Consider the following 26,880-nt stretch of genomic DNA (forward strand, 5'->3'; position numbering starts at 1 on the left):
GCCAGGGGGGGCTGGGATTCGCATCACGGGACGCGCTCACATGCGAATCCCAGCCCGTCACTCACCTCCCTGGTCTTCCTGTCCTTGCAGCCCCGGTGTACGAGCCCCTGCCTCCTAGAGCGCACGTGCCGGAGCTCTTACATTTAAAGGGCCAGTACTCATTTAATTAAGTGTTCACACCTGCACCCTGTCTTTAAGTATCAGCTCTTCCCTTTGTTCCCTGCCGGATCTTTGTTGCCATGTGCCCTTGAGAAAGCTATTGTGTTCCTGATATCTGTGTATCAGATCCTTGTTCCGTTACCTGACCCTGCACCTGTGCCGCCTGCCCTGACCTACTGCTATCTTGACCACGTCTTGCCAGTTTCCTTTTGTGCCACATCCCAGCAACTTGTGTGGACGAGTCGTGCTGGGGGTAGCGACCTGGATGCCGCCTGCCATAGCAAGACCATCCCGCTTTGCGGGGGCTCTGGTGAAAACTGGCAGCACCTTAGACTCCGCTCCTTGGCACGGCTCACGTCATCATCCACACAGGCCCGGAGGATCCACCACTTGCAGTGACTGGTTACAATTATTTTAATATAAAATATCTAGAGCCATATAATAACATATACGTTTTTAGTTAATACATATCCTCCTCCAGTTCTTTTCAATGTCAACAATATATATCCCTACTCAAAAAACATAAAATGCTATTACACAACAGCATGTAAAAAATTTCTAAAGAAAATTTTTGAAACGCTTTCTTGGTCCTGCCTTTTAGTATTTGAGCCAATTTTTGGCATAAAATAATCACACAAACAGTTTGAGTAAATAAAGACAAACTAAAGCTTTACTTTACATATTGAAAAGGTTGAAAACAGACATGTTCTTTTTGTCATATGGGTTCTACAGAGGTTGGGGTAATATTTTTAAGGCAAGGCTAAGCTTTAGGGATCTCCAGAGGAAATATTCCTGCCGGTAATTTCAGTGCGATTTGTCCTCCCCATAGACAGAAATCTATTTTGTGTGGATTCCACCAAGCAAAATCATTCTTTCAGTGGCTGAATTTTGGAGGTAGAAGCTCTGCCACTGAAGTAGTATAGGGAGCACTGTGCAGTCGAATCCCATTGACAGCAATAGGAATCTACTGCACCAGAATTTCCGAGCATAAATTCTAAGCGGAATACTTCTAAGTGGAAGGATAACCCTAGCCCCAAGATATCACACAGACACTGAATCAAGTGCATAGAGGTATAACAACAAGATATCCTTCCATTCATTAAGTCACTGCATCCTTGAGCAAATTTACATGTACATTAAATGTGTAATATTGATGATGGCAACCAAGGAGCGTATGAGAACTGCCTGAGACAAATACCCCAAATCCCACTTTATAATCTAGAAACAAATGTGATTTAACCAACATTTTTATCTCTCCTAATCTCCTTGTAGAGCTGAAAATTCAGGGAGAGGAGGAGTAAGTGGCTCATCATTCAGATCATGTAAGGAGGGGGGGGGGGGAGTCAGGAGCCCCCTATACACACACTTTAGACAGTCAGCTGGTCCCACCAAAAACAGCAGGTCCGGCTATTAGCAAAAACTTTACATATATGTATAAAATAACATATGTATATATGTCTTACACTTTAGTTAAATATGTGTATATTTTTATCCCTGCAGCGATTGCCTTTTGTGTTTCTGTGAGAAGACCAAATACAGGAAGTGTGGGTGGATAAGCAGGGCTCTGTGCCGTGAGGCTCTATAACATGCTCCTGGGTCACACAGTAGGATGATTGACAAGCCAGGAGTCTGCACAGATCCCTGCTTGTCCCGCCCTCACTTCCTGTGTTTGGATTCCTTACAGACACACACAGGCAATAACTGCAGAGACAGCATTTTTTTCACCCAAAATACACATTTTTTAACCAATGCATATTTACAAATATAGATATAATGGTAATATATACATTATATAGAAAATTTTTGCAAACCACAGGTACACATAGAGGAACAGCCAGACTCTTTTCTAGTGGGTTCCCCCATGAAAGGAGCCTCTTTTGGATAATGTATCTATCTGGTATGTGGGGGTGAACGATTGGATACAGTGGGGCAAAAAGTATTTAGTCAGCCACCAATTGTACAAGTTCTCTCACTTAAAAATATGAGAGAGGCCTGTAATTTTCATCATAGGTATACCGCAACTATGAGAGACAGAATGAGGGGGAAAAAATCCATAAAAATCACATTGTCTGTTTTTTAAAGAATTTATTTGCAAATGATTGTGGAAAATAAGTATTTGGTCAATAACAAAAAGTTCATCTCAATACTTTGTTATATACCCTTTGTTGGCAATGACAGAGGTCAAACATTTTCTGTAAGTCTTCACAAGGTTTTCACACACTGTTGCTGGTATTTTGGCCAATTTCTCCATGCAGATCTCCTCTAGAGCAGTGATGTTTTGGGGCTGTCGCTGGGTAACACGAACTTTCAACTCCCTCCAAAGGTTTTCTATGAGGTTGAGATCTGGAGACTGGCTAGGCCACTCCATGACCTTGAAATGCTTCTTACGAAGCCACTCCTTCGTTGCCCGGGCGGTGTGTTTGGGATCATTGTCATGCTGAAAGACCCTGCCACGTTTCATCTTCAATGCCCTTGTCGATGGAAGGAGGTTTTCACTCAAAATCTCACAACACATGTCCCATTCATTATTTCCTTTACACGGATCAGTCGTCCTGGTCCTTGAGCAGAAAAACAGCCCCAAAGCATGATGTTTCCACCCCCAGGCTTCACAGTAGGTATGGTGTACTTTGGATGCAACTCAGCATTCTTTCTCCTCCAAACACGAGTTGAGTTTTTACCAAAAAGTTCCACTTTGGTTTTATCTGACCATATGACATTTTCGCAATCCTCTTCTGGATCATCCAAATGCTCTCTAGCAAACTTCAGATGGGCCCGGACATGTACTGGCTTAAGCAGGGGACACATCTGGCACTGCATGATTTGAGTCCCTGGCAGCGTAGTGTGTTACAGATGGTAGCCTTTGTTACTTTGGTCCCATCTCTCTGCAGGTCATTCACTAGGTCCCCTGTGTGTTTCTGGGATTTTTGCTCACCATTCTTGTGATCATTTTGACACCATGGGGTGAGATCTTGCGTGGGGCCCCAGATCGAGGGAGATTATCAGTGGTCTTGTATGTCTTCCATTTTCTAATAATTGCTCCCACAGTTGCTTTCTTCACACCAAGCTGCTTGCCTATTGCAGATTCAGTCTTCCCAGCCTGGTGCAGGACTACAACTTTGTTTCTGGTGTCCTTGGACAGCTCTTTGGTCTTGGCCATAGTGGAGTTTGGGGTGTGACTGTTTGAGGTTGTGGACAGGTGTCTTTTATACTGGTAAGTTCAAACAGGTAAGGAATGGAGGACAGAGGAGACTCTTAACCCCTTAAGGACACATGACGTACTGGAACGTCATGTGTCCACTCCCGATCTATAACGCGGGGCCACGGCGTGACACTCTCCTAGGACAGTATCCACCTTTTCCAGCCCACCGGAGCACCTGAAAGCTGAACTAATTTATGCAGGCTAAAGTCAGCAACTGCCGAGCCGAGAAGTTCGTGAGGAATCGAATTACTGGAACTTCGATCATCTCTAATATTCTCCTCTGGCTCCCAGGACCGTAACCCTCCGAGTCAACCTGAAAATTGTTTACCTCTCACAGATTTTGTGGCTAGAATCTCTTTAACCTTGAAGATGTCAAAAGAGCCGGAGACAGGTGTAGGGACAAGATTCTTCTGAGAAAACCGGTTTATGACAAGAGGCTTGAGGAGAGAGACATGGAAGGAATTGGGAATACGTAACGTAGCAGGCAGTTTGTATGAGACAGGATTAATTTTTACAGAACCTGAAAGGGACCAAGGTAGCGAGGACCAAGCTTGTAACAGGGGATCTTGAAGCGAACCTTGTCACCAGGAGAGAAGGACGGAGGAGGTCTTCTACTCTTGTCAGCCTGCGCCTTCATGAGTGAAGAAGCCTGAGATAAAGACTGTCGGGTTTGTTGCCAGATGGTGGAGAAGTCACAAACCAGCTCATCACCAGCAGGCACACCGGAGGAAACTGGGAGAGGAAAAGGAGAACAGAGATGGAGTCTGTAGACAACAAAGAAGGGAGACGACCTTGTGGACTCGGAATCCTTATGGTTATATGAGAATTCAACCCAGGGGAGAAGGTCGACCCAATCGTCTTGGCGAGCTGAAACAAAATGCTGAAGATAAGTCTGAAGAATTTGATTAACCCTCTTCACCTGACCATTGGACTTTGGGTGGAAGGCTGAGGAGAAGTCCAGATTGATGTCCAGACGGGTACAAAAGGGCTCGCCAGAACTTCGAGACAAACTGCACTCCACGATCCGAAAAAAATATGCTGAGGAAGACCATGTAAACAAAAGATGAGTAGCAAGAAGTACTTCGCCAGCTGTGGAGCAGAAGGAAGACCAGGGTAGGGGAATGAAATGAGCGAACTTGGAAAAATCGATATACAATGACCCAAATGACAGTATTATTACGAGATGGGACCAGGGAGTCGCTGAAATGGGTAAAGGCTGTAAGAGTCCTGCAGGTCTCTGCCGAGGAGTTTTGCCACGGGCACAAGTATCACAGGAACAGACAAAATCAGAAACATCGCGTTCAAGATGGGGCCACCAGTAGTGCAGAGAGATTAAAAGTAGAGAGTCTTATGTATTCAAGCATGACCTGCAGTCAAGGAAGAATGACCCCATTTCAGTACCTTGCGTCTCAGTCTGGCGGGCACAAAGGATTTTCCTGGAGGAACTTGCTGAAGCGGCAGGAGTTAAACGGTCAGGAGGAATGATATGCCTTGGCGTGGAATCCAAACCTATGACGTCAGAGGAACAGGAGAAAGCATCTGCTCTGATGTTGTTGTCTGCTGGACCGAAGTGAATGAAGAAGTTGAACCTAGAAAAGAACAGTGACCACCTTGCCTGGCGGGGGGTTCAAACGCTGAGCAGACTGAAGGTATAGAAGATTCTTATGGTCGGAGTAGATGTTGACCGGATGAGGAGATCCTTCCAATAAATGTCGCTATTCCGCCAAAGCAAGCTTGATAGCAAGAATTTCACGATCTCCAATGGAGTAATTAATCTTAGCATTAGAGAATTCTTGGAGAAGAACCCACAAGTTACAGTCTTACCCTTGTTTTTTTTTCTGAGTAAGAACAGCACTGGCACCAACTGATGTGGCATCAACTTCCAAAGCAAAGGGCCTCTCCAGATCAGGTCTTGTAAGCACGGAGCCAAGGCAAGCGCAGACTTTAAAACAGGAGAAGGCCAATTCGGCCTCATGAGGCCAAGACTTAGGGTTAGAAGCCTTTTTCATAAGAGCCACAATAGGAGCAACCAAGAAAGAAAAACGTGGGATAAATTGACGTTAATAGTTAGCGAATCTCAGAAACCGTTGTATAGTATGTAGGCCAGAAGGACGAGGCCAATCCAATACTGCATACACTTTATCTGGATCCATCTGCAGGCCTTTATGAGAGACAATGTAGCCAAGAAATGGAAGACTAGATTTCTCGAAAAAGCTTTTCTACAGTTTGGCGTAGAGATGATTCTTCTGTAGACACTGAAGAACCAGACAATGTGCTCCTCTAAGTTGGAAGAGAAGATCAGAATGTCATCTAGGTGTACTACTACACAGGTGTAGAGTAGATCATGGAAGATATCATTGACAAACTCTTGAAAAATGGCTGGAGCATTGCAGAGTCCGAAAGGCATTACGAGATACTTAAAATGTCCATCCCGAGTATTGAAGGCTGTTTTCCATTCATCTCCCTTGCGAATACGAATGAGGTTATATGCTCCTAGTAAATCCAACTTGGAGAAGACCTTGGCACCATGGAGACGGTCAAAAAGTTCAGAGATAAGAGGTAGTGGGTAACGATTCTTGACCGTGATTTTGTTAAGTCCCCTGTAGTCAATGCATGGACGGAGTGAGCCATCCTTCCTTCCTACAAAGAAGAAACCTGCTCCGGCAGGAGAAGAGAACTTAACGATAAACCCTTTTTGGAGATTCTCCTGCATATAATCGGCCATGGCTTTGGTCTAAGGAACCGATAAAGGGTAAATCCTTCCACGAGGAGGAGTGGTACCAGGCAGAAGATCTATAGGACAGTCAAAAGGACGATGTGGAGGCAGAGATTCAGCCTGCTTCTTGCAGAAAATGTCAGAAAAATCTTGGTAAGGTAGCGGAAAGCCAGGTAAAGGAGGACGAGAAACAACTTTAGGCAGAACTCTTTGGAGACAATGATTTTGACAGAATTGCCCCAGCGAATAATTTCTCCAGTTCTCCAATCCAGATGCGGAGAATGGCGTTGTGGCCAAGGAAGGCCAAGAAGAAGCTCAGAAGTACAGTGTGGCAATACATAGAATTCAATGCAACACTCCCACTTGCATAAGGAGAGATTCGGTACGAAAGTGCACCATACAGTCCAGATTTTGTCCATTAACTGAGGAGATGAATAAAGGCTTGGCAAGCTGAGTAACAGGAAGATGATATTTGTGGACCAAAGAAGCATCAATAAAGTCACCTACTGAACCAGAATCCAGAAATGCTGTAGCGCAGAAGGAAGACTTGTACAGTAATGGTTATGCGAGGAGAGGAAGTATTCACACCTAGAGATTCCTCTCGCACGTACCCTAGGTGCGAGCTTTTCCCAGATGTTGTGGAAAAACAGTACAGTCCTTGAGGAAGTGTGACGTTGAGATCTCTCTAGTGGTGTCAAGCAAGATCGATCCACTTGCATAGCCTCTTCAGCAGGAGGCACAGGAGATTGTAGAGATGGATATTGGAACACAGGAGCCAAGTGAGTAAATCCCCGGGTAGAGCAGGTTCCCTCTCCAAGTGTAGCTCTTCCTGCCTTTCAGCAAAATGCACATCAATACGAGTAGCAAGATGGATTAAATCACACAAGGTAGACGGAGGATCACGGGCAGCGAGGGAGTCTTTAATTCTGCTAGACAATTCTTTTTTCAAAGTGGCACACAAGGCCTCATCGTTCCATGCAAACTCGGAGGCCAGAGTGCATAATTGAACCATGTAGTCACCAACAGAGGAGTTCCCCCGGCTGAGATTCAGTAGAGCAGTCACAGAAGAAGAAGCAAGTGCAGGTTCCTCAAAAGACACTGCAAAATTCATGCAGAAACGCTGTGAAGTTGGAGGTAACCAGGTCCCCACGGTCCCAAAGAGGAGAAGCCCAGGCCAAAGCTTTTCTGGATAGCAGACTGACCACAAAGGCCACCTTAGCTCGTTGCGTAGGAAATTGGTCCAACATCAGTTCCAGATGCATGGAGCATTGTGTAACAAAACCTCTACAAAGCTTTGGATCTTCATCATACTTGAAGGGTAGAGGTAAACGTAGCTTGGAGCCAGAAGACGCAGCTGGAACAGGTGGAGACGCTGGAGCAGGTTTCTGCATCATTGCAGACAATTGAGCTGCTGCTGTCAGGCCAACTTCTGCAACCGTCGCACCACAAGGAAGGGGAGATCTGCAACTTCAGGCAGGGGTACCTCAATGGGATCCATGGCCGGATCTTACTGTAACACTCATGTTTCAGGAACACCGGTGGTAGTGGATCCGCTGGACCTGTGTGGCAGATGACACGGACCGTACCAGGGAGCGGAGTCTAAAGGTGCCGCTGGTTTTCTACAGTGCCCGCCGCAAAGCGGAATGGCCTTCCTGCAGCAGGTGGCACCCAGGTTGCTACCCCTGGCACGGCTCGACCACACAGCGGCTGAGGAAATTTGAGGCACAGGTGGGATAAGGCAACTCGTAGTCAGGATAGCAGGAGGTCAGGGCAGGCGGCACAGTAGCATAGTCAGGAACGTAACAAGTGGTCAGTAGGTAGGCAGCAAAGGAGCAAGGTCAGGTCACAAAACAAAGGGTATGATACACAGCAAGACTACTCAGGAAAGCTTTCTCTCAGGCACTGGGGCAACAAAGATGCAGCAGGGAAATGAGGGAGGTGGTGGAATTTATTAACTGGCCACAAGTGGTAATTATTGGGCGCACTGGCCCTTTAAACCTCAGAGCTCCGGCACGCGCACCCTAGGGGACGGGGACACACGCGCCGGAGCATGGAGACCGAAGAGGATGCAGGAGAAACAGTAGGTGAGTGACGGGCTAAGATTCGCATGCGGGTGTGTCCCACGATAAAATAAAATTTTTATTTCTCAGTCATGTACCAAGGAGGTGGGGACGAGCTGCTCAAGTGCTATAGCCTTGCACACATCCTCACTTGCTCTAAACTCCTTGACTGACAAACAGGACTATGTGAATGAAGCAGGGTCTTGAACAGTGAGGGCAAGCAAGAAAGCATGCCAGCCTGTGGCACTTGGGCAACATGGCTCCAACTCTGACACTTGGCTGAGAAATAAAAAAAAGGATTTTCTACATTTGGCAATTGGAATCAGCTTCGGTAAACGGACAGTTTACTTGTTATACCCTAATAGCTTTCCAGCTCTTATACCATAACAGCTCTCAGCAGCAAATAAAGCTGACACATTCCCATTAGGGTAGGGGTACACATGCGTATTTTTCAGCTTATTTTCTGCTGCATATTTTCCTACAAATTGAAGTCAATGGGTTGCAAAATCAGCTGTGTATTTTACTACTCATTGACTTCAATGGGTGGTAAAATACACTGCAGTAAGTACACAGCAAAATATGGCACATGTGACCCTGCATTTAAGGTGCATCCATACATACTCGTGTTGCTGCTACCTAAAGCACTGTGTGTATGAGTGTAAGAGTAAGGCTAGATTCACACTGTGGAATTTCTGCCAGAGATCGAGCAGGCGGCACTAGGACCATGCGGACTACATTGCCGTCCCCATTGATGGCAATGCATTTCTGAGCAGATCTCCCAAAAGATCCACCCAGAAATGCATTGCAGTCAATGGGGGCAGCAATGCAGTCTAGTCGGTACTAGCGCCGCCGGCCCAATCTCTGGCAGAAATACTGGCCAGAAATTATGCAGTGTGAACCTAGCCTAAGGCAGAATTTCCGCTTGCGGAATTCTGCTTCAAATTAAAGCCCATAGACTTCTATGGGATACCGCACTCCCATTCACAAGTCTAAATTTCCGCTTGCGGAAATTCTCCAGTGTGAATAGACCCTTACTATCAGAGTCGCTGTGAGACAGAGCAAATATCTGGGCATAGAAAGCGACCGGATGACTGGCGATGCGGGGCAGAGGGGCATGACTGGTGATGCGAGGCCAAGCCCTGTTCGTGACATCACAGTCCCGCCCCCTCAATGCAAGTCTATGGGAGGGGGCGTGACGGCCGTCACGCCCCCTCCCAAAGACTTGCATTGAGGGGGCATGGTTATGACGTCACGAGCCTCTAGTGCTGCACCCGATGCTCTAAATGAACACGGGTGCAGCAGGAAGATTGCGGGGTCCCTAGCGGTGGGGATATTTAGGTAGAGCATGGTGCATTGCTTTTCCAGTTGGATACATACAAAAAAGGAAAGTCCTCCATAGGCGACATACAGAGGTATAGTGGAGGACTCCATACAGCTATGTGCATTTACCAGCTGCTTCATACCTAGCAGTTACAAATTCCTCCTCATTCTTCCACTTTCTTGGAACAGTACATTATCTGTCAGTCATTGCACCTTATCTTCTAGGCCTGATTTACAACAATACTTGTTGGCAGATTTTGAAAACACATTCTTCAGGGTAAATTAAAATGAGACATATACAGACTCCCAGCAATAAGCAGACAGCTATTTAATCTCAGGATTTATCACTCACTGCTTATGAGCCCTTGAGCAACACGACTCGCCTTTACCTGCATGTGTCAGGAGCTCCGGAGCGCCAGGTAACAGCGTCTCAGGCAAATCAAAGAGTAACAAGAATCTCAGACCGGGGGAGCTGCTCCACACACAAAAGGGACATGACGCCCACTTCACAGAGTCATCACTCCATGACACGTGGCTTATTCTTGGGTTTTTTCACTGTAATCTTTTAGTGCAGCACCCATATGAGGAAAGTGATGAGAAAATATGAATTCCCATTAACCCCTTAATAGTATAGAGTTCAAACATACTGTATGACCAGTTGTGTTCAACAAAATTTAAATTGATTTTCACAGCATAAAATATGCAGAATAAAATGCACAACGTGTTCATATTGGGCTTATCCTAAGGGTATGTTCACACGCTGCAGATCAGTTTCAGAAAAAGTACAGTGTTTAAGCACCAAAACAAATGAACATCACAAAATCAAATCAATTGCGGATCTAAAGATCAGTTGCAGAAAATCTGTGGCAGTTTTACCATACATGCTGTGGATCTAACATTCTTTAGTCTGCGGCTCAAGAAGATTACAGCAAAACCAAGTTTACATTGTTTTTGCAACAATGTTATATACCGCACGTTATGTTTTACACCTTTTTGTTCGCCGTACTGAGATGTGAGGGCTTGTTTTTATGCACGATGAGCTGTAGTTTTTATAGGTAGTGTCTTGGGGTAGATGGGGCTTTTTGACTGTGTTTTAAAGCCCATGTTTGCTGGAAGGTAACTAAAGTTAGCAGTTATGGCATTGGATATTCCTCATACTTTATAGCACGCTGTGTAGCGTACCTTACAATGCATTTTAACACTTCAGTCATTTCACTTGCAATGAAACTAATAATTTTTTTTTTACTTTATTTGAAAAATAAGGGGGGGGGGGGGGGATCTGAAATTTCCATACGGGAAATGTAATTTTTTTTTATTAAAAACATTTTTTTATAAGATTTTAGACATCCTTGTGGGCTTTACTATGCAACACATGTATTCCAGTAAAATCGCAGACTGTTGATGCCCAATTACAGCCTACCGCAGGACTCCAACCATGGCACCCATAGAGGCCAGTAATCGGCATTGTGATATTGGGGGAACCCTAGAGGTGACCTGGAGGCCCTGAGTGTATTCTTTACTATAAATGTTGTGGGGTTTTATTATAGGCTGCATTGCAAACTCATTTTCTAGATGGAATGTTTTAAGCTACTTTCACACGGCATTAAATCTTTCCTACTAATCACAATTGCTGGGGAAAGCTCCTGCTCTATACATTTAAGATGTTTCTACACTGTAAACGTTTACTACATGTTTCTGTATAGAACAGTACAGCGGACTCAATATTCTGTACAGCAAATAAATATAAGGCCTGACATATAACACCCGAACAGGAGCCAAACCTCCATCAGGTAACAGGGATCTGTCATCAAATGCACCGGGAGCGTTCCTGACACGCTGAAAAAAGCCTTAGTGGTGCTTTTTCTAAATGTATTAAATGTGGGGAAATAAAGCAAAAAAAAAAAAAAGGTATGAGCTAGATGGCAGGGGTGCCATTCATTGGGCTAAAGAATTACCATACACTCCCCCCCCCCCCCCCCCCATGTCATTATGACAGTGAACTGAGTTATAGTAATGCTTTTAGTGTTATAACAGATCTTCTGACCTAAAGCTGGCCATATACATTACACTCTCCCCATATAAAACACATTCACGCTCAGCCAAGCATGTGAGTGGGGGATCAGGTGACATAGTAGTTTAATGTGTATGGTCAGCTTGAAAACCATGGTTTTCCTCTAAAAAAAGGAAAAATGGCATACAAAATGGGTATTCCCAATATAAAATTTATCAGGGGTAACTAGCTGATCGGTTGGGGTCGGACCACTGGGACCACACTGATCCCAAGAATGGAGGAAAACTGTCCCTCAAATAAAAGAGCAGTGCTTGGCTATGTTTAAAAGCCCCAAAGAAAATCGAGTGGTGGCTGAACATGTGAGCTATACTCCATTTGGGGGATGATTTACCTCCGTTCTCCAGCAATGTGACTCCCACCAATCTGTTAGTTTCCCCCCTATCCTGTACATAGGGGGTAACTCATTAAGTTGGAAATACCTATTTAAAGGGGAACTCCAGTTTGTAAAAACGTATCCTGTAGATAAGGGATAAGTATCGTAGAGATGCAACTGCTGGGACCAAGTCCAGAACGGGGCCCGACTCACCTCCGTGAGCACTCCAGCTCCCCAAATTATATGGTCTCAGGAGTGGCGGGCTGCTCAGTCTATCACCCCCCAAAACAGGGATACTCTGCATCAGCTTGTGATTGGCTGAGCAGGTCGTCACTCCTGGGACAAGTTTGTCTCGGAAGGTGGCACCCTGAGCACTCAGAGAGGTGAGCTTGGCCCAATCTGGAGATTGTGGGGGTTCCCAAGTCAGACCCCCCACATTCAGACTCTTTTCCCCTATCCACAGAATAGTGGATATGTTTATAAAAACTGGAGTTTCCCTTTAACCTCAGTGGCCATTCAGTCTCTGAGCCTTTCAGCACCTACTGTGGTAAAGCCTATGATTATTCTGCTATGCCAGTCCTTCAGCAGGTGCAGCGTGGTAGTACCAGTCATCAAGTACGATTTGGCCACTTTCACACTACTGTCTATTTTAGCTCATATCTCCTATCGGTATTTTTGCCCAAAACCAGCAGTTAGTTCTAAATACAGAAGAGATACAAATCTTCCCATTGTAGTTTTCACTCCTTGTTTTGGCTTACAAATGTAAATTGCTGCAAAATACCATGAAACTGAATTTTTCTGCATGGGGTTGTTTCTACAGGAAGCAGGGGGGGGGGGAAACTGATACCGAAAAAGCTGCAGCTGCAAAAAGTGTCTGGCATGTGTAAACATGTAGTTACAGCAGTGTTTCCCAACCAGTGTGCCTTCAGCTGTTGCAAAACTACAACTCCCAGCATGCCCGGACAGCCAAAGGCTGTCCGGTCATGCTGGGAGTTGTAGTTTTGCAACAGCTGGAGGCACCCTGGTTAGGAACACTGACACAGTATACTTGAACTTATGTAGTTTGATTAAATTGTTAATCAGAACCACTAACAGTGCTGGGTGTGCGGAATAATCATTTTTTAAATATACACATATATATATATATATATATATATATATTTAGATAAAAACAACATGTCAAAACAAGAATGTCCTTGTAATGATACACATGGTTTCAGCAGTTCACACTGACAGCACCACATGCATAGAAATACATTTTTTTATGAACCATCTCATACAGTGAACTCCACCTTTAGGGATGTCTTTCTCGTCTTTCTTATTACATTTAACTACTACAGAGTTTTTATATCGGTGCTGCTTATTTTTCTAAATTTGACAAATAATTAATGGAAAAAAAAAAACGTATTTAACTTTATCTTGATAGCCACAATCACTGGCACTCGGTAGGTGCCCCCTATGACTCACCTGATAGCTGTCCCCTATGACCTACTTGATTCAACTAGTAGCTGTCCAATATGACCCAGTCAATTTACCTAGTAGGTATCCCCTATGACCCACCTGCTTCACCTGGTAGGTGCCCCCAATAACCCACCTGCTTCAGCTGGTAGGTGCCCCCTATAACCCACCTGCTTCACTTGGTAGGTGCCCCCTATGACCCACCTGCTTCACTTGGTAGGTGTCCCTATGACCCAACTGCTTCACAAGGTAGGTTCCCCCTATAACCCACCTGCTTCACTTGGTAGGTGCCCCCTATGACCCATCTGCTTCACTTGGTAGGTGTCCCTATGACCCACCTGCTTCACCAGGTAGGTGCCCCCTATAACCCACCTGCTTCACTTGCTAGGTGCCCCCTATAACCCACCTGCTTCACTTGCTAGGTGCCCCCTATAACCCACCTGCTTCACTTGCTAGGTGCCCCCTGACCCACCTGCTTTCCCTGGTAGGTGTCCCCTATAACCCACCTCCTTCACCTGGTAGGTGCCCTCTATAACCCACCTGCGTCACACTTGGTAGGTGCCCCCTATGACCCACCTGCTTCACTTGGTAGGTGCCCCTAATGACCCATCTGCTTCACATGGTAGGTGCCCCTATGACCCACCTGCTTCACTTGGTAGGTGCCCCTTATGACCCATCTGCTTCACTTGGTAGGTGCCCACTATGACACACCTGGTACGTGCCACCTATAACCCACCTGCTTCACCTGGTAGGTGCCCCCTATAACCCACCTGCTTCACCTGATAGGTGCCCCCTCTAACCCACCTGCTTCACTTGGTAGGTGCCCCCTATAACCCACCTGCTTCACTTGGTAGGTGCCCCCTATGACCCACCTGCTTCACCTGGTAGGTGCCCCCTATGACCCACCTGCTTCACCTGGTAGGTGCCCCCTATAACCCACCTGCTTCACCTGGTAGGTGCCCCCCTATAACCCACCTGCTTCACCTGGTAGGTGCCCCCTATAACCCACAAGCTTCACCTGGTAGGTGCCCCCTATAACCCACAAGCTTCACTTGGTAGGTGCCCCCTATGACCCACCTGCTTCACCTGGTAGGTGCCCCCTATAACCCACCTGCTTCACCTGGTAGGTGCCCCCTATAACCCACCTGCTTCACCTGCTAGGTGTCCCCCATGACCCATCTGCTTCACGTGGCTCCATCACTCTGCAGTATACAGGTAGGTAGTACATGGAGGACACTGGTAGAACATTACAGGACAAGTGTGCAGCAGGTAACCACCATAGGCTCAGCTCACCTGGGTAGATGTCTCTGGATCCTCCAGGTCTGCAGTCCAGATTCCAGATCAATAACCAAGGAGATGAGTTCACAAGTCACCTTGCTGCCTCCACTGATCACAAATCAGCACCAATATTAAAAACCAGTGGAAAAGTCCCCGCAGCGGAGGAGATGTGTGGGGGAGAGAGTGCATGCAGGTTCACTTCAGTTCCCTGGCAACTCCACGCTGTGGGAAAGTAGGAAGCGTCTCTCCATGCAGCCCCGTCCCACAAGCACTACACACTGGGACATGCACTGTCAACTGCAAGGGAGACGGACGAGTGCTCTCTGCTGCCACCTGCTGGCTGCCCTGCAGAAATGCGTCCATTCACAGGGAAGCCTCACACCTCTATGTATCCGTTGTTATTGAACCATATATCCCAGAATAACAACCCCATTCTTCTAGATTCAGCGAATTACAAATTTCTGAATATATACCACTTGTGGGTTTTTACAAAATAAAACAAATTGGTTAAACACTTCTACAATAATATACACTTTAATTATTAATATGGGCTATGCATCTCTTGTACTAAGAATAGATAGTAGATAGATGTAATGTTTCATCTATATACTCATGTTCCATCTATATCCTCATGTTTTATCTATATACTCATGTTCCATCTATATCTTTGTGCTAGCAGTGTGCTGCTGTATTCTCCTGTTGCTGTATATTTAGCCCAGCAGCCTGCACCTGCAAGCCAGGTCTATATTATAGTTTGGAATCAATAGTGGTGGCCAACTTATTCTTTGGTTGTATTACACATACGGGGGAGTGGCTGCCTCCATGTTGGCTCTTGCACCCCACCCACCTCTATCAGGTGTATATAAGGTGCCTTGGATGTTTCAGATCCTGCAATGCCAGCTGTACTGTTCACACAGAGGCATATTCATAGTGTAGGGTCTGTCCCAAAATGAGGTCACCTTACCATGGTGGGACGGTCCAAGCTATTTGGTCGCCAAATTTGCAAGTTAAGTCCCTCATAATTTCATATTTTCATTTATTGCACTACAGCTGTATAGCTTTTCATGTTCTATCTATATACTCATGTTTCATCTATATCTTTGTGCTAGCAGTGTGTTGCTGTATTCTCTTGTTGCTAAATAGATAGATGGATAAAGATAATGAATAGATTAAAGAAAGATTGGATAGTTATAAGTTAGAAATAGACTAGACTACATTATAGACAGATGATAGATAGATAGCTAGATAGATACAGTTATATAATCAATTAAAAACATGATATATCTGTGAGCTGGACACAGATTAGACTACATAGATAGATATAGATAAGAAAATAGATGCAGCACACTACAGACTTGACATCAAAGTGATAGGTTTATAAATGCATAATTCCTACGGGCAAAGAGACAGCATTCCCCTGCCACCTCATCAGGAGCATGCCCAGGCATGGTAGGGAGGTCATACGGGCACGTGGAGGCCACACACACTACTGAGCCTCATTGCTCTGGAGCCTTTTTGACTTGTTTTAAGGACATTACATCAGAGTTGGATCAGCCTGTAATGTGGTTTTCCACTTTGATTTTGAGTGTGACTCCATATCCAGACCTCCATGGGTTGATAAATTTGATTTCCATTGATAATTTTTGTGTGATTTTGTTGTCAGCAGATTCAACTATGTAAAGATGAAAGTATTTTCAGATCTACAGTGTGGGCCATTTATATGGATACACCTTAATAAAATGGGAATGGTTGGTGATATTAACTTCTTGTTTGTGGCACGTTACTATATGTGAGGGGGAAACTTCAAGATGGGTGGTGAACATGTCGGCCATTTTGAATCCAACTTTTGTTTTTTCAATAGGAAGAGGGTCATGTGACACATCAATCTTATTGGGAATTTCACAAGAAAAGGATGTGCTTGGTTTAAACGTAACTTTATTCTTTCATGAGTTATTTACAAGTTTCTGACCACTTATAAAATGTGTTCAATGTGCTGCCCATTGTGTTGGATTGTCAATGCAACCCTCTTCTCCCACTCTTCACACTGATAGCAACACCGCAGGAGAAATGCTAGCACAGGCTTCCAGTATCCGTAGTTTCAGGTGCTGCACATCTCGTATCTTCACAGCATAGACAATTGCCTTCAGGTGACCCCAAAGATAAAAGTCTAAGGGGTGGTGCACCATCTTGCTGGAAAAACTCAGGTAACGTGCCAGCTTCAGTGCATAAAGAGGGAAACACATCGTCATGTAGCAATTTCGCATATCCAGTGGCCTTGAGGTTTCCATTGATGAAGAATGGCCCCACTATCTTTGTACCCCATTTACCACACCATACCATCAATTCTTGTGTTCCAACAGTCTTGGAGGGATCTATCCAATGTAGGTTAGTGTCAGACCAATAGCAGTGGTTTTGTTTGTTAACTTCACAATTCACATAAAAGTTTGCCTCATCACTGAACAAAATCTACTGCGTAAACTGAGGGTCCTGTTCCAATTTTTGTTTTGCCCATTCTGCAGCACCTGAAACTATGGATACTGGAAGCCTGTGCTAGCCTTTCTCCTGCGGTGTTGCTATCAGTGTGTGAAGAGTGGGAGAAGAGGGTTGCATTGACAATCCAACACAATTGGCAGCACATTGAACACATTTTATAAGTGGTCAGAAACTTGTAAATAACTCATGAAAGAAGAAAGTTACGTTAAAACCAAGCACATTATTGTTTTTCTTGTGAAATTCCCAATAAGTTTGATGTGTCACATGACCCTCTTCCTATTGAAAAAACAAAAGTTGGATTCAAAATGCTGACTTCAAAATGGCCGCCATGGTCACCAACAATTTTTAAAAGTTTCCCCCCCTCACATATACTAATGTGCCACAAACAGGAAGTTAATATCACCAACCATTCCCATTTTATTAAGGTGTATCCATATAAATGGCCCACACTGTAGCATGGTGTTCTCTTAGTGTTCCCTTTATTTTTTTGAGCAGTGTATATGGTCCTGGTGGGTCTGGAATCGTGACTGGTCCTGAGCAGGAAAGTGATCTAAAATAGATAGATAAAAAAATTCAAGCAAAAGACAAATCACATCCCTATTCCTCATACACCTCGGTCGCAGCCGATGATTAAGAGGTTATATCCCTTAGGGCTTAATCATTATCGGCAGTACCACAAATTCAACATTCAGCCCATTAGGTTTCAAACAGTTTAGTTTGTAAATCCATTTAAGTTCCCTGGTCTGCAGTAAGGTTACCCTATCACCTCCCCTTTTCAGAGGTGGGATATGGTCCACAACCATACATTTTAGCTCAGCCTCCACATGGCCGTCTTCCATAAAATGTTTTGAGACAGGCAGATCATTGTGCTTTTTCTGAAACGAATATCAATGTTGATTTAATCTCTTCCTGAAATCACATTTTGTCTCTCCTACGTATATAAGATTACAAGAACACCACAATATGTAGACAACACGATCACTTTCGCATGTGAGATAGAATTTTATGGGATACGATTTCTGTGTGGCAGGATGTATAACTGCTATTCCCTTTTGTATGTACTTACAACTGATACATCGTCGGCAGGGGAAGCATCCTTTAGCTTGCACAGTGAAGTATTTTTGTGTCTTGCTAGTATCCTTGGATACATCTGATTTCACTAAGTGATCTCTGAGGTTTCGTGCCCTCCGGTATGACATTAACGGTGGTGTCTGGAATTCCGTGATCTGGGGGTAGCTATCCTTAACCAGATGCCAATCTTCTGATAGTTGTTGCACTGTTACTCGACATCTCAATATATGTTGAAATAAATGGTATATGATTGGAATGATCTGGTAGAAGTCTACCAGGTTTTCGCTCCTTCCGTATTTTTTGTACATGGTGGGAAATGATGCCCAGCGGGTACCCCCTATTTTTGAACTGGTTGACCATACGATCAACTGCCTTGTCAAATTTAGAGTCAGTAATGCGGCTGGCTGTGAGAATGCGGCTGGCTGTGTTGGCTATATGGAAGGGAGGTTACCATGGATCTGGGATGTGAGGATTCAAACCTGAGTAAAGTGTTACAATCCGTGGGTTTGTAATAGATGTCAGTAGAAAGTTTATTACCAGTAATGGTGATTTCTGTATCTAGAAAGCTTATTTTATCATCTGAGTGGGTAAGAGTGAACTGTAAGTTGGGATCAATGCTACTTAAAAAGAGTTGGAAATCTAGGAGCTCACTGACACAACCATTCCATATCAAGAAGACGCATGTGGGTAGGAAAAGACCGGCACTGACGTCTTAGATGAAAGCAATCTCTAACAGGCTCTGGCAGCCACTAAACACAGTGCTGCAGGGCAGCAGGTTCCTAACTGTACCAAACAGGGTGCTCAATCCTCCAGAGCAAGACAGGCATGATCCATAGTACATAAAGAAAGATGAGGAGGCACTCACAGTTTTGAAGGTGCAGCAGGTTTCTTTATTTACGGTGCAAACTGAAGTGGAGCAGCATCAGCGGGACGCCATCGCAGATACACAGGTGCAGTGACAATTGTTTCACGCCCCTTCTGGGCGTTTCATCAGACTACCTCCACTCCATCGTCCCACAGGTAAATACTCCTCTCAAAGTGACGTATAGTGTGTAGGGTGTAACTTAGAGTGAATAAAAAATCACATTAAAAGCAACACACACAAAAGGTACAAAAAACATATATATGGAAAAGCAATAACTTAACTGCATTACAAAAAGACACACATCTAGATGGTCATTTAAACCCAAGTTTCCTTGGGCATTTGTTTAAAGGACAATTTTTGCTTCACGTTGTAAAATCAATTTTTGGCTGTCTAACCCCTCGCTGGTGAGTACTCTCTCTAGACAGAGAAAGGACAGACAATGTCGCCAAGATGTTCATTCCTAAGATGTGAAATGAGTCTTGGACATCCCTTGCCAGATTTCATAGAATGAATGTGTTCTCTGAAGCGTAGATTAACTGAACGTATGGTGCAGCCGATGTGGAAGCATTTACAGCTACATATAATGGCGTAAACTACATAATTTGTGCGACGGCACGTAGTGTCCCTGAACAAAAAATACTTGCCACCAATAGTTATATTCGGACAGTTCTATTGCTGCCAAGCTACTTGTTTTTTCCGTTTGTAATTTTGTTTTGCGCTTTTGGTTCTTTCTTCCACGGCCTCTTCTGATACGTTTCTTAAAGGGGGCTTTTTTCCTGTTCCATCAAGGACACTCCAGTATTAGTGTCTACAGTTGTGGAACTGGATGTTCCTGGCTCGTCTGAGTTGCCTGACTCCGATTCAGTCGTGAGGAAGTCTGTTTTTCACTGTAATTTTATGGTGTTGATGAGTCTTGGCATCTTGTTTATATTCGGCAGAATTCTGTTTTTTTCCAGCTTTCCATAACTGTTTTTGATTATTATTCTTGTAGTTGTTGTATTTAGAGGTTCTTGAAAATCCAGTAAATATTTTTACAGTATCGAAATCTGTTTTGTCGCGAACAAACCGGTCGCGTTTTTGTTCTTTGATGTTTGTCTGTAGGGTGACAAGTTTTTTTCCAATTTTTTATTGAAGCTGTGGAATTGAGATTCAGACAATCTTGTTTGCAACCCTTGTTTGGCTTTGCATAAGGCATCTGTAGTTGTTATATACTCTAATTCATTATGTTCTCTTAATAGAGTTAACATATCTCGGGAATACTTTAAATGTATATCTTTCCAGGCTTGTAAAAACACATCATCCTCCAAAAACTGGGGAGGGCTCTTTATAATTTCTGAGACCCCGTGGGATTAGATTACATTCTTCATACAATTTAATAGACTTTATTGTCCAGTAAATACACATGTCTTTGTTGGCTAAATGCTGGATCTTTTGTTTCAAACTTTTGATGCTCATAATGTGCAGAACATTTTTAGCATTGCAGACAGTGAAAAAGTCCTCGGTGTCATGCCGTCCCGCTGACACCACATTTAACACATCCGTATTCACACCTGTGTTATACGTTTCTTCATCCATAATGAAGGTAACGCAGGTGCACCCTTAGGTGCAAGAGTAAAGCCATATAGAAGCACTGTAAGTCCCAGGATGCTCAGGAAATGTTAGGGCATATACAATATAAGAAAGGCAGAGAATCCGGCACTGCTGTAACTACGGCACATGCAAAAACACAGGTGTGTATCAAGATAGCCAACTAGCCACACAGGTGCTCAGTCCAAGAACAGTAGAGGTAAATCCAAATAGCAATGTGCACACAAGATTCCGCGAGCACATATATTCACCACGTACTAAAAAGTGCTTACCTAGAGTTATCGAACATATGTGGGAGACACACAAAGGGGACCCCTCAGCCTTACACTTTTTTGGTATCGAAGGAGTGTTCAGCCTTGATGGAATTGACAGATGCAAGGCCAAACAGAGGCTCGCTGGATAATGTGTACTGAAGCACAAGGAAAGCTAGGCTTGAATGAAAAGTTGGATTTAAAGGGATTGTGTGCTGCCCTGCAGTTCGGAGCTCCGCTCACAGCGTCCGGAAGTTCATTACTCCCATAGACTTTGGTAGAGGGCGCGGAAATGACGTCACGAGGGGGCGGGCGAGACGTCACGAAGGGGCCGGGCGTGACGTCACGCCCGGCGGCTGCGAACACGGAAGCCCGCACACAGCGTTCGGAGTAATGAACTTCCGGACGCTGTGAACGGAGCTCCGAATTGCAAGGCAGCGCACAACCCCTTTAAGCATATTTATTTGAGTTATCTGCCTTGCTAGTGATTATTTCTCTTTTTTTCAGCATAACAACTTGTGTTTTTCATTGTTTTTATTACACTTGTATTGTGATACTGCACGTTTGTAGTTCCCGCCCCTTGATGATGTCACACAGGTATATTACCGGTGGCTATGCCTGGGGCATGTATGGTCTGAAGAAGTACAGAAGTATGACACAGCTGTTACCTGCATGCTGAGGTCCTCTGCGTTCCTGCCAGGATACCTGCTTGACACCGCCATTCTGTCTGCACAATAAAGAAATTTGTAGTAACTACCCTGGTGAGTGCTGTCTACATTTCTACACATTGACAATTAAACTAATGACCAGCACATGATAGGACCTCTATAAGATACTAACAAGAACGACACACATTTTAACAAGAAGCTGGTTAAGGTGCTGCCTCTAAGCTGTGGGTTTCTCTGGTCCCTGGGGCTCATTTCATGTGGATGTAAACCAGGGAGTTTCTCCAGGTCCCTAGCCCGTGGATCCCCTTATGTTTGCCTATGCACCACCTTCCTATGCTGGGGAACCATCATGCTAAAAGCCAGCCTGCCTTGGTAAGTAAAGATTTTTACCCTTGCCTTGTACTGAGGTTGTGCTACACAGGTAGAGTGAGCAAGCTCTTGCAGATAGTGTGCATCTGATGGGGTCCGCCTCCTCCCGATGACACCGCTCTGCTTCATTCGGGCCAATGGGAGGTGGAAACTTGTTTCCCTCCCCTCGCTGTATGTTCGGAAATCTCAGAACAGCTGAGGGGAGGGGGCCTATGTAAAATTGCATAGGGTGCAGTTCTGCACCTCACACCGGCGCATGTGCAAAATGCTTGTGCTTGTCCTCAATGACGACATCGGAGCTTTGATGGGAGATTTCTGTGCATTTGCGGGATCTTCTTTGCACGCAACTGGCTTTAAATGGCACAAAATGGCAGTATAGGATCTTTCTTTGCTGGGGAAGATGATCCTTTAGTTTTGGTAAGGTATCATGCAGTCCTGGGGTCCCTTTTTTTTCTTCTTGACATTTGCTTGCCCACTAATTGCATTTTCTCTTCTACATGTCGAACCCTAGAGGGCATTAACCCCTTAACCCCTCAAGGACGCAGCCCTTTTTCACCTTAAGGACTAAGCCCTTTTTCGTAATTCTGACCAATGTCGCTTTACGAATAAATAACACGAAAACGTTTCTACCGAATATTCTGATTCTGAGATAGTTTTTTCGTGACATATTCTACTTTATTTTGGTGGTAAATTTTTGGCGTTCCTTGCATCCTTTTTTGGTGAAATATCCCAAAATGTCATGAAAATTATGAAAATTTTGCATTTTTCTAACTTTGAAGCTCTCTACTTGTAAGGAAAATGGATATTCCCAATAAATTTTAATTTTATTCACAAATACAATATGTCCACTTTATGTTGGCATCATAAAATGGACATATTTTTGAAAAAATTAGAGGGCTTCAAAGTAGAGCAGCAATTTTCAAAAATGTCATGAAAATTGCTAAATCTGAAGGAACAGATGTTACAGAACTACAACTTCCAGCATGCCTGGGCAGTCCAGGCATGCTGAGAGTTGTAGTTTGGCAACATCTGGAGGGCTACCGTTTGGGCATCACTGTAACAGTGGTCCCCAAACTGTGACCCTCCAGATGTTGAAAAAAAACAACTCCCAGCATGCTGGGAGTTGCAGTTTGGCCTTCCTAGTGGTTGCCACAGTAAAGATCACTTTACTTTCACTTTCAATTCCCCCCCCCCCCCCCCGCCACCGTCGCTTACCTACCTGAGCCAGGATCCAGCAGTCTCCAGCAAAGATCGGGGGGTCCCCAAGCATCTTCTCCTCCAGGTACTGGCCTCCATCTTCTGTCCATGTTCCCCTCAACATCCAGGGGTGGGCAGAACGGGGGTTGCCATGGCAACCCACTGTCCTGCTCTGCCATTGGTCAGAATCAGTTCTGACCAATGGCAGGGGATAGGAGGAGATCACAGCACTGCGACCTCACTCCTAGCCCTCAGGATGATCGGGGCTGTCACTGACAGCTCCGATCATCCATATTTTCTGGGTGATCGGGTCACCAGAGACCCGATCAGCCCGGAATAGCAGAAAATCGCATGTCTGAATTGACATGCGATTTTCTGCGATCGTCGACATGGGCGGGTCTCAGGACCCCCCTGGGCGATGTGTCGGGATGCCTGCTGAATGATTTCAGCAGGCATTCCGGTCCAGTCCCCAACCGGCTAGCGGCGGGGACCGGAATTCCCACGGGCGTATGCATACGCCCCACGTCCTTAAGGACTCGGGATGCAGGGCGTATGCATACACCCGGCGTCCTGAACAGGTTAAGGACACAGGATTTTAAAAAAATGTTAAATTCCACCGGAGTACTCCTTCAAAAATGAGCCCTTGTGAGCAGTATTAGTAAATGCTTGTTTGATATTTATATATACAATATCTATGCTTCTACAAACTTGAATCACAAAATTGTGAAATATGTGGAATATAGAGGTAAACATAATAGAATTACAGTATAAAAATAAACAAATACAAACGACATTAGAACTATGTGAAATCAGTCACCATGGCTAGAACAAGAAAGTACATTATTATATACTTTTTATTAAAAGCCTGATCCTCACCATGTTTATAGTGGTATAGGCTTATGTACAAGTCAAGCCCCTTATAGACAATCCATGCTCTGCACCCTTTGACATGCCAGCACATAAGTCAGACTACATGGACATGCTGGTACAATTCCTCATCCAACAAATATTGGCGCCATTTTAGCATTGTTCTTGAGAAACATTAATATTAATCCAGAGTTTTCGATGTTCTAAAAAATGCTGTGTTCACTGTCAACAACAGACATGGAGAAAAATATTATCAAAGGGAGCAAATCCCCTTAAAATCATTGTTACATTTATTGCACCTGTTGCAGTTTGTAGGAACAAGCATTAGCCTTGACAGATATCATGGGGGCTTAGCCACACATTGTCAATTCATCCACGGGGGTTAGCATGCTAACAATTCACAGGAAAATACATTTATTACATTCACTAGCAAATACAAAGCCATTCGTATCTGAGCATTCAGGAGATTAGGAGCGTTCTTACTTCTTGTCAGGAACTGCTAAATGATATCATACATCACTCAGGTGCCTGAAACCAACTAGCTGGTTACATAGCCGAGAAATCAGGTCTAAAGTAAAACCTTAACTAATGCATTTACATACGAGAACAAATATGGAAACACAAAGTAATCCAAACATGTTACCCATAATTCCAGCATTACTGTATAAGGCTTCATTCACACCTACAAAGCAAGCTGTCAGTACCCTGTGGCAGGGGTCAAGTCCTGGAAAAAAAAAGTGTGGGAACTCACCCAAGATTTCCACTTAAAGAGGTACTAGACATCTGCCACTGGGGACCCCCACATTCTCCCTGCTGCACCTGGCGTTCGTTTAGAGCGTTGGGTACAGCACCGGAGGCTTGTGACGTCACACTAACGGCCCTTCAATGTAAGTCTATGGGAGGGGGCGTGATGGCCGTCACGCCCCCTCCCATAGACTTGCATTAAGGGGGCATTACTGTGATGTCATGAGCCTCTGCCCCGCATCACCAGTCACCGGAACGGCACAACGTTCGCTCCGTGCACTGAATGTCTGGGGTGCCGCAGCAGAGATCGCGGGGGTCGCCAGCAGCAGGACCTCAATGATTTACATCTTATCCCCTATCCTTTGGATAGGGGATAAGATGTCTAAGGACAGAGTACCCCTTTAAGGGCTGGTCCTGCAGGACTCCTGCTAATGGGAACTGTGTTCCTGCTGTGGAAAAAGTGCAGGAACTCCGTTCCCAGGAGTTCCTGCAGGACGTCAGTCCTGCCCTGTGGGCAGGAATGACACAACAGATCCATATCATTTTCCTGTTACATGCAACATCTTTCAATCAGTGAAAATATTAATTAAAATGTTATTCAAAATATCACAGCATGCTGAGACTATGCCATCTTTTCAGGGAATCTTTGAGATTTTATTTGCATAGACTTCTATTGGAAGACAAAACCGCCAATTTTATCCCAAAAAGCTTTAAAAAAAAATCATAACATATTTAGTATCGCCGCAAGCGTAAATGTTCAAACTATCATAATATAATGTAAATGATCCCATATGGTGAATGGTAACATAACAAAAAAAAAAAAAAATTGCAGTTTTTTGGTCACGTCCCGGTCAAAAAAAAATACTAAAAAGCAAATAAAAGTTATATATATACACGCAAAAGTGGTACCAATAAAAAATACGGATCACGATGCAAAAAATTTGCCCTAAACAGCCCCAATATACAGAAAATTTACAAAGTTATAGGTGGTCAAAATAGAGTGATTTTAAACATACAAATTTTGTTTAAAAAGTTTGAGATTTTTTTAAAGCAGTACAATAATAAAGTATGCAATCATGAGTATCATTTTAATCATATACCTGCAGAATAAAGAAAATAGCCTAAAAACAAACCTTCCAAAATTAGCAAAATTGTGGTTTTCTTTTTACTTCCCCAACACAAATAATTTTTTTTTTGTTGTGCAGTACATTTTATGGTAAAATTACTGAATTCATTACAAAGGGCAATTGATCGCGCAAAAAACAAGCCCTCATATGGGTCTACGGATGAAAATATAAAATAGTTATGATTTTTAGAAGGCGAGGGGGAAAAAAAGAAAATGCAAAAATAAAATTGGCCTGGTCCTTAAAGGGGTACTCTGCCCCTAGCTTCCAAAGGATAAGGGATAAGATGTCAGATCGCTGGGGTCCCACTGCTGGGGACCCCTGGGATCTCCGCTGTGGCACCCCTCTGTCATTACTGCACAGAACGAGTTCGCTCTGTGCCTAATGACGGGCAATACAGGGGACGGAGCATTGTGACATAATGGCCCCGCCCCCTCATGATGTCACGGCCCGCCCCCACAATACAAGTCTAAGGGAGGGGGCGTGGTGGTCGTCACGCCCCCTGCCATAGACTTACATTAACAAGGGGCGGAGTAATGACGTCACTCTGCTCCGTCCCCTGTATCGCCCATCATTACGCACAGAGCGAACTCACTCTGTGCAGTAATGATAGCGCGGTGCCGCAGCGGCGATCCCGGGGGTCCCCAGCAGCGGGACCCGGCGATCTGACATCTTATCCCCTATCCAAAGGATAGGGGAAAAGATTCTAGGGGCAGAGTACCCCTTTAAGGTCAAAATGGGCTGTATGCAAAAAATGCATGAAGAAAGGCTGCAAAAAAGCACCAAAAGTTAAATGGGTACTCCAGTGGAAAACTATTTTATTTTTATTTTTCAGATCAACTGGTGCCAAAAGGTTATACAGATTTGTAAATTACTTCTATTTAAAAATCTCTTTTTATTTAAGTTTTTACACAGGAAAATAAAATTACAGCTCCAAGAAAAAAAAGAGCATAGCAATCATAATAAACATATGTGGTATAACATTCATACATAACTAAACAAAACAAAGACAGTCCATCACGTAGAGGTAATAATATATAAGTCAAGGAGAACCACATTTGTAAATTAAT

At 44.3% G+C, this 26,880-nt stretch overlaps 1 protein-coding gene across 7 annotated transcripts in view; it reads right to left on the reverse strand.

Moving 5' to 3' along the window:
- Nucleotides 1-26,880, reverse strand: part of THSD4 (thrombospondin type 1 domain containing 4) — an 874,264-nt gene that overhangs the window by 771,795 nt on the left and 75,589 nt on the right. For 2 of the 7 annotated variants that reach the window (XM_056572472.1, XM_056572464.1), the window contains exon 1: nucleotides 14,590-14,816. The exons of 3 other annotated variants lie outside the window; for them this stretch is intronic. The gene's annotated coding sequence lies outside the window, so the exon portion shown is untranslated. Of the gene's footprint in view, nucleotides 1-9,843; nucleotides 9,859-14,589; nucleotides 14,817-21,509; nucleotides 21,551-26,880 lie in introns of those variants that run through there. 2 more of the 7 variants (XM_056572468.1, XM_056572470.1) reach the window with 2 other exon arrangements.

This window comes from Hyla sarda, chromosome 4 (assembly GCF_029499605.1).
Source record: "Hyla sarda isolate aHylSar1 chromosome 4, aHylSar1.hap1, whole genome shotgun sequence".
In the NCBI taxonomy this organism is placed as follows: domain Eukaryota; kingdom Metazoa; phylum Chordata; class Amphibia; order Anura; family Hylidae; genus Hyla; species Hyla sarda.